Source organism: Schistocerca americana, chromosome 4, assembly GCF_021461395.2.
Source record: "Schistocerca americana isolate TAMUIC-IGC-003095 chromosome 4, iqSchAmer2.1, whole genome shotgun sequence".
NCBI lineage: Eukaryota > Metazoa > Arthropoda > Insecta > Orthoptera > Acrididae > Schistocerca > Schistocerca americana.
Window position 1 is genome coordinate 347,557,341 of NC_060122.1, and position 14,537 is coordinate 347,571,877.

At 38.0% G+C, this 14,537-nt stretch overlaps 1 protein-coding gene across 1 annotated transcript in view; it reads right to left on the reverse strand.

The window, feature by feature from the left end:
- LOC124612805 (protein HBS1) overlaps window positions 1-14,537 on the reverse strand; it is a 194,621-nt gene that overhangs the window by 7,084 nt on the left and 173,000 nt on the right. The gene's annotated exons all lie outside the window — the stretch shown is intronic.

The window sequence follows — 14,537 nt, forward strand, 5'->3', positions numbered from 1 at the left end:
ATTGCTCTACCTGTAAAGTACTGTTCAAAGCAAATACAAAGCAGTCCATTCCTGACTATCAGGTCATTTGGCAAGTGCAACAGGCACATGGACTCAATGGGACAACTCAAGCACATCAGTCACACTGTATCAGAATAAAGAAATGGTCTTCACTCTTGTTATTAATAATATAACTACAGGGTGTCCAGAAAAGGACTCCCTGATTTCAAAATTAAATATCTTGAAAACAAAGATTGATAGAGGAATGCAGTAAACGGTATGTTTATTGTGAAAGCTGTAAGAAGTTTATACAGCAGTTTGAAATAATAGTTACAAAAGCTGCTAACAGATGGTGCTGTAATCACCATACGTAATGCCTAGTATAAATAGTGATCCGAAGCCCAGAGTGATCAGTTCCACTATTGAAACGTGAAAGGAGGTTAGCGTACCAAAGGAAGAGATTAAAACCATGTACTCCATTGAACAACGCGTTTTTCTGGTGCTAGAGTACCACAGGTTAGAAGAGAGTCCTACGGCAACAAGGCGAAGTTTTCAAGCACGATTTAATGTTCCAAAAGGACCCGATGCGAAAACCATTTGTACACTCTTCGCAAAATTTCAACGAACAGGCAGCTTAACTGATGACGTAGTGGGGCATGTTGGCCACAAGCAAACCGCAGTTATGCCTGAAAATATCACCACAGTTTCTGGTCCGTCCGTAGAATTGCATCCGAGACTGGCTAGAAGCGTTCCAGCATGCAGAAAATACTGAGAAAGAGCCTACACATGTTTCCATTCAAAATTCAAACACACCAGGCCATACCCGTACGAGCTGTGCAACAAAGGGTTGCCTTTGCTAATCAGATGCTCACAATGATTGATAGTGAAGGATTTGATGTTGGCTGCATCTGGTTTACAGATGAAGCACACTTCCACCTGAGTGGATACGTGAATAAGCAGAACTGGCGATTTTGGGGTTCCGAAAAGCCATATTGGTGTGAAGCGAAACCCCTGTATTCTCCTAAAGTTACTGTGTGGGCTGCTGAGGCAGCAGAGGCATTATTGGCCCTTTTTCCATTCGAGAAATGGTCACTGGTGCATGTTACATTGCAATTTTGGAACAATTTGTCACCACATAGCAAGCGTTAGAGGATCGATCAGGTACTGAATGGTTTATGCAAGATAGAGCCTGACCACATCGGACCGAACAAGTGTTTTGCTTTCTGGAGGAATACTTCGGGAATCGAGTCATTGCTTTGGAATATCCCAAATTTACTGGTGCAGGATTGGATTGGCCTCCATATTCGCCGGATTTGACTCCCTGTGACTTTTTTTTGTGGGGCACAGTGAAAGAAATGGTCTACCCGAAGCATCTCGCCATGCTGGACGACTTTGAATCAGCGATCTCTGTGGCACGTGAATCCATTTTGGTTGAGACACTACGAAATCTGATGGCGAATTTCATTCTTCTTTTGCGCCACCTCTGTAGTGCCAATGGTGAACATTTTGAAAACATTGTGATGTGATTGTTTGCAAAGATTGTTTTCATACGATTATTTTACTTATGTATGCTGATATGAGCTGTACAGCGTACAGCACCATCTGTTAGCAACTTTTGTAACTATTATTTCAAACTGCTGTATAAACTTCTTACAGCTTTCACAATAAACATACCATTTACTGCATTCCTCTATCGATCTTTGTTTTCGAGACATTTAATTTTGAAATCAGGGAGCCGTTTTCTGGACACCCTGTATATACATCATGTGTTCATCATTATTTTATATCAGAATGAAAGTGAACACATCACATGAACAATAATGTATTATTAACATAACTGAAGACTATTATTGTATTCCAATACAAGTTTGTTTGCTGAACAAAAGTGGGCAAATTAAGTAAACAGACAAAGAACTATTATTTTAATTTAAGCTGAGACAAAAGATTTCTCAAAATCTAAGAATTCCAGACAAAGTAGTGATTCATACGCAATGCTCCAATCTACAATTTCATTTGCAACTTGCTAATAGCTCATTATGGAAAATCCACTTCTAAATTAAGTTTGTTCCTTTACCTGGTAAAAATCAGCCCCCCCCCCCCCTCCATGAGCTTGTTGGTAGTTTTAGTGAATTTCTTGCACATTGTGAAGAAGAGGCTCATAGGACTATAGATTTCTGTCTTGTCTGTTAGCTTTCTTGTAAAGTACAACGACAACAGTAGAAGTTCAATCCTGGAGAATTGTCTCTGTCAGCAGACATTTTATAAATAATCTGCAGGTTCCTTCTGTATTACTTTATCTCCAACTTTAACCATTTGTAATGAAATGCCACTCTTTCCTGGTAGATTTCCTTTCTCATACCTTGAATGGCTTCAAACACCTCATCTGCTAATAATTCTGGAACGCTTCCTTTTCATTATTAACATGTCATGGACAATGCCAGAGCAGGACTCTGGCAATAGTAGTTAGCCAAGTCTGGCTAGTGCTGTTCTTAAAACTGCATAGCTGAAATTCTGTTTTGTGCCCCCCCCTCCTCCTCACCCCATGTGTCACGTATGCCTTTTTGCAATTACTTGTGTACTTGCTACCCCACTGTACATGCACGGCCACAGCTTTGTAACGGCAATATTCAATGATATAATGTTTTTGATGCTTTTGAAGAAGTATTCAATGACTCTGGTTCAGAAGGACAAGAATTCTCTAATAAGTAATTAAGAAAAAAAAAAGTAATGTACTGTAGTGTTTGCAAGACTGTGTCATCTGGAATGTTTGAAAGAAATTCTAGTAGTAAAATAGATCATAATTTAATGGTTGTTGATTTGGTTGTTGTTGTTGTTGCTGCTGCTGCTGCTGTTTTCAGCCTGAAAACTAATTTCGTGCAGCTCTACATGACAGCCCATCCTCTATATGTCTTAAATCTCTGCACCATACAAAGAGCAATCAAAGTTTTGATTATCACTTCAAAAAAATCAAGCTGCAGCCCTGAAATTTGGTGATGGTTTAGTCTCCCTCTAAGCATTCACCCTCCAGTGTGACACATTTTCCCCAATGGCAGATGCTTGGTTAAGGCCTGGGTTGTAGAAACCTGCATTATGGCTGTTCAGGAAACATTCTACCTTGAAAATCACCTCACAGTCATTCTGGAAATTCCCGCCATGAAATGGTTTCTTCATCTGAGGAAAGAGGACGTAGTCACTGGATGCAATGTGAGGAAAATAGGGGAGGGGTGGGGGCTGTGGATAGGCAAAATTTAAAATCAGATGCGCCAAGGAAGCAGTATGCATGACAATGTCCTTTGCAGAATGAGCTGGGACATTGTTCTGCAGCAAAACCATAACCTTAGATAACTTCTCACAGTGCATCATGCTGGTAGCCTCCAGCAATGTGATCAGGAAATTTTGTTAGTATTAGCATTTTATGAGCACAATGTGTTAGCACCACATACATCACAGTAGCCCCAAAAACCACTCAACATCACCTTGCCCGCTGATGGTTCGGCTTTCACCTTTTCCTGGAGTGTCGAATCCAGATGATTCCACTGCTTGCTTTGCTCATTTGTCTCAGGGTCATAGTGATATACCTAGCAGTCCTCTACAGTCATTAGAAGCAAAATAAGTTATCTGGGTTGTCCTCAAACTGATACAATATTTCCACTGCTGCCTCTGTTCAGTGAATTTTTTTCAACGGGTGTGAGTACGGTGATTGATGATCTTTGATACACTCAAAATGTTGAAAACTGATTCATGACTGATTTTCACTTTTTCCACTATCACATAGATTGTGATATGCCAGTCTTCGAGCACTTTGGCCTCCACTTCTCCTGCAGTTCTTGGTTCTTCACAGAGAAATTGTCCACACTTTGTTATTTTCTCACACTGGAAGCATCTGTGCCACCCAGATGGGCTATTCTCTTGAGATGCTTTGTAACTCGGATTTAGCTTATCACTGGGCTTCTATCACATACCTGCCTCAGAAGCAGGACAGTTCAAAATGAATATACTAATTACAAATAGCTATAATCATTTAATGCATAGAGATACAGCAGTAAGCATTACAAAGAATGTAAAAGAAAGTGCAAAATTTTGATTGTAGCACAAGCACAGTGAACCAGAAGCTATGGCATGTGTGGCCATCCATAGGTAAAACAGCTCTGTGTCATAAATGAGAATTGCTGATCTCTTGCAGAAGTATTCTTCCTGTTAGATTATAACAACTGTCATTCTGTCACCAAAATGCAAAGATTTTGTCAGTGATACAATCAAACCCCTCCAGATGCGAATGACTTTTGTAGATAGCATTGGCAGTTTGAAGAAACAGGATGTTTGTGTAGATCAGAAAGTACTGGCCAGCTATGTGTATGAGCATAAAATGTTCAAAGAATTTGCATTTCATTTGAACGTAGCCCAAGGAAATCAACATACAAAGTCACCATAGATCTACATATGCCACAAATAATGGTTTGGCATACTTTCAAAATAAGTGAACACATAATCCAAATTTTACAGGAAATGAAATGGGGAGACTACATCAAACATTCAAATTACGCAACAGCAATGATGGAAGAAATGGCAAAGAAACTTTTGCTACATGTCTAATTTTTAGCAGTGAGGCAACCATCCACATAAATGGTACAGTTAGCCAGTGCAACATTTGAATATAGGTACAAAACAGCCTTTGTCCGTAACTGAACATCAGCAGGGCTCATCAAAAGTTGAGCTGTTGCCACAGCTTCATTTGGATTCCAGGATCACATCTTTTAGCAAGACGGAACACTAAAACACTGGGATATGGAAGTTTCTATATAATTAAATCAACATCTTTCAAACTGTTGAATCAGTTGTAATGGACATTGTCACATGATGTTCTGCTCTTGGCCAACTAGATTTCTGGAGCTGATGCCCAATGATTTCTTTGTGCTGGGGTTTCAGGAAAGACCTTGTGTATGTACCTCCTTTGCTAAATGCAATTTCAGAGCTCAAAATGTGCATTTTTAATGCACTTGTGTTGTTGGCTCCATGTGTGCTTCAGAATGTGTGGCATGAAATGGAATATCACTTGGACATTGTCCATGTGACCAATGGGAGTCATATTTAACACCTAAGATATCTCTTTTTTTTCACTTTATTTCACACTAGTAAACACCATACCCCAAATTCCTTAAAGAATCAAGCTCCCACATGTAAAAAAGCTTCAAAAATCTAATTACAAATGAGTTTATGTGTTAAATACCTCAGGTTAAGCATTTAAGAGAGAGAGAGAGGTTACAAAAGGTTTGAAATTATGTTTAAACTTTTTTGGACATGACTAAGTGCTCTCATTATCAAACAATGGATGAGTACAGCCCAAGTAATTTACACTCCGCATTAAGCAAAAGCTAGTTTTTCACACATCTCAAGATTTATGATGTCATATATCCTGAACTGTGTGTCATACAAAGTATATGCGTATGGATGCTGCCTGCAACGGTGTTCCATCTAGAGGCAATAGTAAAGAATCAATACATTACAGCTTCACACCTGATCCTGCAATTTTACTACATCAACAGTGAAAATGTAGTAAGCGATGAACTTTTTTTGCTTTCATCACTTTGTGGGGGATGTCAGTGAGACAAAGTTTCATGAAAGTTTGAAATTATGTACACATTTTGTTGGCAGTCATTAAGTGCTCTCATTCGTAAGTACTGGATGAGTATAGTCGGGGTAATCGGCATGCTGTGTATTATGCTGCCTCAAGATATATACAAGATGTGCTCAAAAAGTAACAGGAATTTTTGTTTTTCTTAAAAGATCTTTACTTATTCATCAACATCAACTTTTGTCTCCTTCAAAGTAATCCACCTCATCCTTATGCCATCACTTTTTCCAGTCTCGGATGCACTTCTCAAACTCGCTTTTCATTGTGGTGTTCAGCTCCTTCAGCGATTCCATTTTTATCTCATAATGGTGGCAAAATGATGTCCTTTCATGGTTCCCTTCAGCCTCAAAAATAGAAACAATCACAAGGGGACATGTCCGGTGAATAAGGTGGCTGAACCAACATAAAAGGTTTGATTTTAGCACAAAAAAAAAAAAAAAAAAAACCACATACAAGCCCTGAGGTGTGAGTGGGAGCATTTGATGACACAATTTCTACAAGTGACTTTACCACAATTCTGGCCATTTTATTTATTTATTTCATGTTCCGTAGATCCAATTAGTGAGTCAATCACAAGGATATGGAACGTGTCAAATTGTACAGGTTTCAATTTAAACTTACAATAAATACAAGGGCAATTCAATGCCAAATTGTACATAGTTTAAGTAAGACATACTATAAATACAGTAATAGATACAATGTCAGCTAGATAACATAACAACCATTTAACAGAAAAAGGAGTTTCAAATAAAAGTTAAAGATAAGAGCACAAAGTTAAATCAGATATTAGGCCTACAAGAGTAAACACAGGTACAGCCAATTTGTTGTTACAAAAAGTGTGCTAATGCTCAAATGCACAATAAAATCAACTGAACTACTTCCAGACACAATAAGTTTAGTGAGGGTATACATTTTCTTTCAGATATTCATCCACAGTATAAAAAGATTTCCCTGTCAGGTAATCTTTGAGAACTTGTTTAAATTTTGGCAGTTCTGTATGAACACATTTGATATGTAGTGGTAGGCCATTGAACAGCTTAATGCTGGAGTAGTAAAACCCCTTTTTGTACCAGAGTGAGACATTTCATTTCGAAATGTAGATTGTTTTTGATTCTGGTGTTATAGCCATGGAATTTACTGTTGTCTTGGTAGATAGAATAATTTTTGCACACAAAGGTCAGCAAGGAAAAAATATACTGTGAGGCAGTTGTTAGGATACCTATCTTCCAAAACAAGTGCCTGCAAGAGTGTCTTTGATGGACCCCACACATTATTCTGATTGCTTTTTTTTGGATGGTGAAACTTTTTTTGCAAGTGGTTGGTTCCCCCAGAATATGATAGCATATGACATCAATGAGTGGAAGTAGCCAAAGTAGGCGAACTTAATGGTGTCAACTTCAGCCACTGAAGAAATTACCCGTGATGCAAATGTTGCCAAGCTAAGTTTTTTACATAGATGAAGAATGTGAACTGACCAATTACATTTGCTGTCTATGTAAGCACCCAGGAATTTTGTATCTTCAACTTTCTGTATTGGTTGATCTCTACATTTTATGTTAATTTCATCGAGATTACTTTGTGATGTATGGAACCTCATATAATGAGTTTTATCTGCATTGAGTGAGAGACCATTTGAGGAGAACCAATTTAAGATGTCATTAAAAACAGTATTTGTAGTCTGTTCAAGATCGTGATCTATCAAATCGTCAATTAGAATTGTGGTATCATCAGCAAACACGGTAAATTTGCTGTGTGTCTCAGAACAAAGAGGAAGATCATTAATAAAGATGAGGAAAAGCAGTGGGCCCAAAACGGAGCTTCAGATTGCTTCATGAAAATGGTGCCTTATTGGCAGTACACTCATAAGTCAGGAACTCATGATGTACTACCCCATTGCACCCAGAGAAAACAGTGAGAAGAACCTTCACATGTGATCAAACTGGTTGTGGTTTTTTTTTTTTTTTTTTTTTTTTTTGTCTCTTCAGGCAGTTTCCAGTGGGATGAATGGGCCTTGGTTTCCATTACATACATATATACCCATGTTTTGTCACCTGTTATAACCACACTTAGAAGTTCTGGATCATTGTTGACTTCATTCAGCAATTCCTGAGTGATGTCTACATGATTGTTTTTGGTCAAAATTCAAAAATTTGAGTTGAAAAATATTGCTTGGCATGAGCCAAAGGATATGCTGACATCATTAGCAATCTCCCTGATTGTGATTTTCCAGAAACAATTTCTTTACTGCTTCCATATTGTCATATTAACTGATGTGCCAGGGCACACAAGGTGGTCGTCATCTTCAACATCTTCTCGAACCTCTTTCAAACATTTACACCACTTGTAAACTCATGTGTTACTCATAGCAGATTTGCCCAAAAACCCCTGTCAAAATTTCGAATGTAGTGTTGCACTTTATTCCATTTTTCAAGCCAAACTTAAGGCAAATTCTTTGATCCATTGTTTTAGAAAGCAAAAATTCGGTGAATGCTCGAAAACACATATGTATTTTTCAACTGTCAACAACATACTAAATCTTTAAAACAGCTGAAAATGCAAACATACATCAGGAAAAAGTGTACCAACAAGATGGGTAAAAAACTGAAAATTGGATGTATGAAGCTCGCAATATTAAAAAGTTCCTGTTACTTTTTGATCACAACTCATATACTGTTTCTAACTCAAATGTAAGGGACAATCAACTGAAAATGAGACAGATGGAAAGTAAGTAAGAAAACCATTTATTATTTCAAAAATAACTGCAATAACTGTTAATTCATGCATTCCAAGTGAGACAAGGCAGTAAATGCCTTCATGGAAAAATATCTGAGACTGCCTACAGAACCATGTTGCCTATCCACATGCTGCCAAGGTTGTTTCAAGTAAACTGCAGAAGTTTTGCTGGGAAGCCCTTACATATCCTCTATACAGTCCTGATCTTCCCCATGTGATTTCCATATATTTGGAGCTCTGAACAAAGACATTTGTGGCTACTGATTTGCTTCACTTGAAGAGGTTCAGGCCTGGGCACAATCAGTTTCCTATGGCAATTGTGAACATTTCCCCATAAAGGCATTTACCATCTAGTCTCACAGTAGGATAAATGAATAACAGTTATGGTGATTACTTTTGAAATAATAAAGAGTTTTCTCATTTATTTTTCTCTGTCTCATTTTCATTCAACTGTCCAGATTCTGACCATGTTTAGCTTAGTATTCCCTCACAGGTGAAATTATGCTGAGATCCTCAACTGGAGCCCCCACTGGTGCACGTGTTGTGTAATCACAAGTTATGGGTTACTTCATAAACTGTTCAGTTGTTCCGAGTGCCCTTCGTGGGGAAGGTTCACTTATTTATATCAGAACAATCTTCCTTGCTCACTGAACTAGCAAAAAGACACTGATTGCATAAAAAAATAGCTTCATAACCCTTTCCATCCCAATGTCGAGTGGCGCTCCACATAGCAAATTTTGTTTTCTGCTCCAATGTAAAGCCTCATTCGTCACGATTTTTCATGGCTCTCACATGCCCAGGTCTCAATTCTGACAGTACTAGGCATCAATGGTGCTTAGTGCTGCCATCTAGGAGAACCTGTGTTAACTCATTGTCAAACTGTTGCAGCTGTGTTGAAGGGAATGTTGGAATTACTATATTCAAGGTCATGCGCGTGCAGTGGCTCATTTCTCATGTTCAGTTCTTTCTAAGAAAGCGATTTTACAGCTTTTAGAGGAAACTTTAAGAGACAGCGGTAGTGAGAGTGCTTTTGATGATGAGAGTGGTTCATGTCTAAAAATTCTACTGAAGATGACAATGAAAACTGTGAAAATGTGTTTCTTTCAGTTAATTTTTACAGACAACCTATTTCAACAAATAGCAGACCAAATGAACAGGTATGTACAGCAAAAATACATAGTGTCACCACTTCCACGACATTCTCTGTGGTGGGACTGGAGAAATGTTACCAAGGAAGAGATGAAATGCTTCCATGGTGTGCTACTGAACATGGTATTACAAAACTGTAAGAACTTGCAGGTATTTTTTCAGGAGAATGTTTACAATCACCTAACTTCTTTTCAAACTGTTTTACTCTTAGACAATTTATGCAAGTTTTTTGAGCACTTCTTGTTTCTAATGCAGAGCGTGCCACAAATCTCAACACTCAATTTCAGTCATGTCTGAGTAAAGTGAATAATGTGTTGGATAACTTGTCTAGCAAGTTTCTCAAAATTTATTGCTCATATAGGTATTTAGCTTCTGATGAATCTATAGGATCATTCAAGGATCGTGTGTTATTCAAAATGTACAATCCTCAAAAATCAACAAAATGGAGATACAGTAGATGATAAATATAATGCTTTCCTCAAGACTTTTCTCGTGCTCTTTGAAAGTTGCTTTCCGTTAGAATGTTCAAAACAGGGTACTAGCACAAACAGGCAGCCTGGGTGGCTGACTAGAGGGATAAGAATATCTTGTAGAACAAAGTGGCAATTATATCAAAACATTAGAAACAGGCAAAATCTAAATGCAGCAGCCAATTACAAACAGTATTGTAAGGTGCTTAGAAATGTTATTAGGAAGGCAAAAAGTATGTGGCATGCAGATAGAATAGCTAAGTCTCAGGATAAAATTAAAACCATATGGTCAGTCGTAAAGGAAGTGGCTGGTCTGCAGTGACTGGTCGAGGATATAGAATCAGTGTGTAGTTGGAATGTCCTTGTTACTGATAAGTCGCTTATATGTACAGTACTTAATAATCACTTTCTGAATATAGCAGGTGAACTAAATAGAAACCTAGTCCCAACAGGGAATCATATAGCGCTCTTAGAAAAAAGTGTTCTGAGACTGTTACCTGAAATGCTCCTCCATGATACTGACAAGAGGGAGATTGAGTTAATAATCAAATCACTAAAGACCAAGAACTCTCATGGATATGACGGAGTATCTAGCAGAATACTGAAATATTGTTCTATGTATGTTAGCCCAGTACTTAGCCATATCTATAAATTTTCCTTTCGGAGTGGTCGGTTTCCTGACTGATTAAAGTACTTGGTAGTGAAGCCACTTTATAAAAAGGGAGACAGGGATAATGTTGACAATTTTAGACCTATTTCTATGCCATCGGTGTTTGCTAAAGTTATCGAGAAAGTTGTATGTACAAGGTTACTGGAGCATTTAAATTCACATAATTTGCTGTCAAATGTACAATTTGGTTTTAGAAATGGTTTAACAACTGAAAATGTTATATTCTCTTTTCTCAGTGACGTTTTGGACAGATTAAATAAAAGGTTGTGAACGCTAGGTGTTTTCTTTGATTTAACGAAGGCTTTTGACTGTGTTGACCACAAAATATTACTGCAGAAGTTGGACCATTATGGAGTAAGGGGAGTAGCTTACAATTGGTTCACCTCTTACTTTAAGAACAGAAAGCAGAAGTTAATTCTCCACAATATTGAGAGTGGTAGTGATGTTCAGTCCCAATGGGGCACTGTTAAGTGGGGCGTTCCCCAAGGATCGGTGCTGGGGCCACTGCTGTCTCTTGTTTATATAAATGATATGCCTTCTAGTATTACAGGTGATTCAAAAATATTTCTGTTTGCTGATGACACCAGCTCGGTAGTGAAGGATCTTGTGTGTAATATTGAAACAGTATCAAATAATATAGTTCATGAAATAAGTTCATGGCTTGTGGAAAATAATTTGATGCTAAATTACAGTAAGACTCAGTTTTTACAGTTTCTAACTCACAATTCAACAAGAACCGATATTTTGATCAGACAGAATGGGCATATTATAAGCGACAGGGAACAGTTCAAGTTCCTAGCGTTCGGATAGATAGTAAGCTGTTGTGGAAAGCCCATGTCCAGGATCTTGTTCAGAAACTAAATGCTGCTTTATTTACCATTAGAACAGTATCTGAAATAAGTGACCGTTCAACACGAAAAGTAGTCTACTTCGCATATTTTCATTCACTTACGTCGTATGGTATTATATTTTGGGGTAATTCTGATTCAAAAAGGGTATTTTTGGCTCAAAAACGGGCTGTTTGAGCTATATGTGGTGTAAGTTCGAGAACCTCTTGTCGACCCCTATTCAATAGTCTGGGAATTCTGACATTGCCCTCACAGTATATATTTTCTTTAATTTCTTTAAATATGTCTGCTTGTGTCTGTATGTGTGGATGGATATGTGCGTGTTTGCGAGTGTATACCTTTCCTTTTTTCCCCCTAAGGTAAGTCTTTCCGCTCCCGAGATTGGAATGACTCCTTACCCTCTCCCTTAAAACCCACTTCCTTTTGTCTTCCCCTCTCCTTCCCTCTTTCCTGATGAGGCAACAGTTTGTTGCGAAAGCTTGAATTTTGTGTGTATGTTTGTGTTTGTTTGTGTGTCTATCGACCTGCCAGCGCTTTCGTTCGGTAAGTCACCTCATCTTTTTTTTTATATATATAATTTTTCTTTAATTTCGTTTATTGTTAGCAATATTAGCCTATTCCCAAGAGTTAGCTGCTTTCACTCAGTTAATACTAGGCAGAAATCAAATCTGCATGTGGAATGCACTTCCTTGACTCTTGTGCAGAAAGGAGTGCAGTATTCTGCTGCATTTTCAATGAGCTACCACAAGAACTCAAAAATCTTAGCAGTAGCCCAAACTCTTTTAAGTCTAAACTGAAGAGTTTCCTCATGGCTCACTCCTTCTATTCTGTCGAGGAGCTCCTGGAAGAGCTAAAAAATTAAGCAAATTCCAGCGTTACATTGTTGATTTTCTTTATTTAAACTTACGACTTGTCGCCTGAATATGTTGTTTATATTTCATTTTATCTGTTTCTACTATCGTGTTATAATTTCGTGTATTGACTCGTTCCATGACCATGGAGACTTCTCCTTAATTTAGTCCCACAGAACAATAAATAAATAAATAAATTTAGAGTTGATATGATTTCGGGTTCATCAAACAGTTATAACTGCAGTTTGATATCCAATTTTGGTGCTATCGCAACAGAGTCATTGATCTGTACAGACTTGAATTTTTCAGAGAGAATAGTTTTTCGATTGCTGGCTAACATCAGAAATGCTATATGGCAATCATGGTACCATTTGTACACTTTTACACAGGAGTTGCATTAGCTGATGAACTGATGAAATAGAATGTGCATCTCACAGGAATGATCCAAGCCAACTGCAAAGCCTTCCAGCAGTAATCAAGAAAGGAGTTCTGCACCTGAAGCAGCAAGAAATAAAATGCTTCTACAACAACAAAGTGATGGTTCTGGTATGGCAAGATAAATGAACTGTTTTCACACTTTCAACAAAAGCAAATAACTCAGTGTCACTTACAGAATGGAGAAACAGAAAGGAAAGGGAAGAAATAATAAAACCAAATGTGATTATTAATTATACTTTGAAGATGGGCGGAGCTGTTCGATGTGACCGTTTTATGTCCAGCTATGGTTTTATAATGAGAAGTCTGCAGTGGTCGGAAAAGCTGTATTTCTGGTTGTTGAATAATATGTTGGATAACTTGTCTTGCAAGTTTCTCAAAATTTATCGATCATATAGGTATTTGGCTGCTGATAGATCTACAGGATCATTCAAGGGTCATGTGTTATTCAAAATGTACAATCCTAGCTATCTGCTATACAATAATCACAGCAAGAAAAACAACTTGAAAACGCCGCCTCACAAAGTATTCTGTAAAAGTGTTATAAGAGACTTAGTTGGTGAAGAAAGAAATCCAGGGCAAAACAAGTATGTTGTTCAACTTCTGATGACTAGGAACACTTCAATGGACAGTTGTAGATTATTAACAAGCTTCATGGGAACAATCATACGGATTGTGCAGTGTGTTCAGAGAGAAAAAAGAAAAGTGGCAGTCATGAAACTGTGTATTACAGCACATGAAACCCAGCTCTCCACCCTGGTGAGTGTTGCAAAAAATATCATACACTGAATAGTTTTTTCTATAATGTTTTGGAAATATATCTGAATGAAAGTGAACTTTTTGTTTTAACATATACCTTACCTGTTGATCAGTGGCCTTTTTGTTTCCACAAAGAGACCACGCAACTCTCTGTGGCGTGCTCACTCCCCAGGTGATGGCAATTTAAATGTGAATGCATGGAGCCACCTTGTGTCTGCTTATGGAAAGCAAAGGACTAATTATAGGATTTCATGTTCTACCCAACTCGAAATGACTGTCTAACTGTGAGGTCCTCTGTCAAATTTCAGCCGACACTGAGTGATAGACTCTCAAAAGTTGGATGTATGAGCTATAATCTTCTTTTTATTGAAGTCCTTTGAATGACCTGCAATGTTCTGTAATAATGTATTTGTTGATTTGAAGGAAGCAAGTATGACCCTCATGCTTCACAATGTGTTTCTGAACAGTGTGAATTGTTTACTATGTAGAGGCCTCACAACTTCAACTTCTACATCTACATCTGCAACTACATCTACATATCTACACATATACTTCGCTCGTCACCAAATGGTGTGTGGCAGAAGGCACTATTCGCGACAAAGTCATACTTCTCCCCGATCTGTTCCACTTGTGGATTGCGCGAGGGAAAAACGACTCTCTGAACGTCTCTCACAATGGCTAAATGTACCAGTCACAAATCTTTATGCTCTTCTTTGGACCTTCTCAATCTCTTGAATCAGACCCAACTGGTAAGAGTCCCACACAGGTGAACAATACTCTAAGACTGGACAAACTAAACTATTCTAAGCAATTTCTTTTGTTGAAGGACTGCATCGCTTCAGGACTATACCAATAAACCGCAATCTAGATTTCGCCTTACCCGTTACTTTTGTAATCTGATTGTTCCATTTGAGATCATTTTGAATAGTCACACCCAGATACTTGACAGATGTTACCACTTCCAAAGACTGCGAATTTATTTTGTACTCTTACATTAATGGGGGTTTTCAC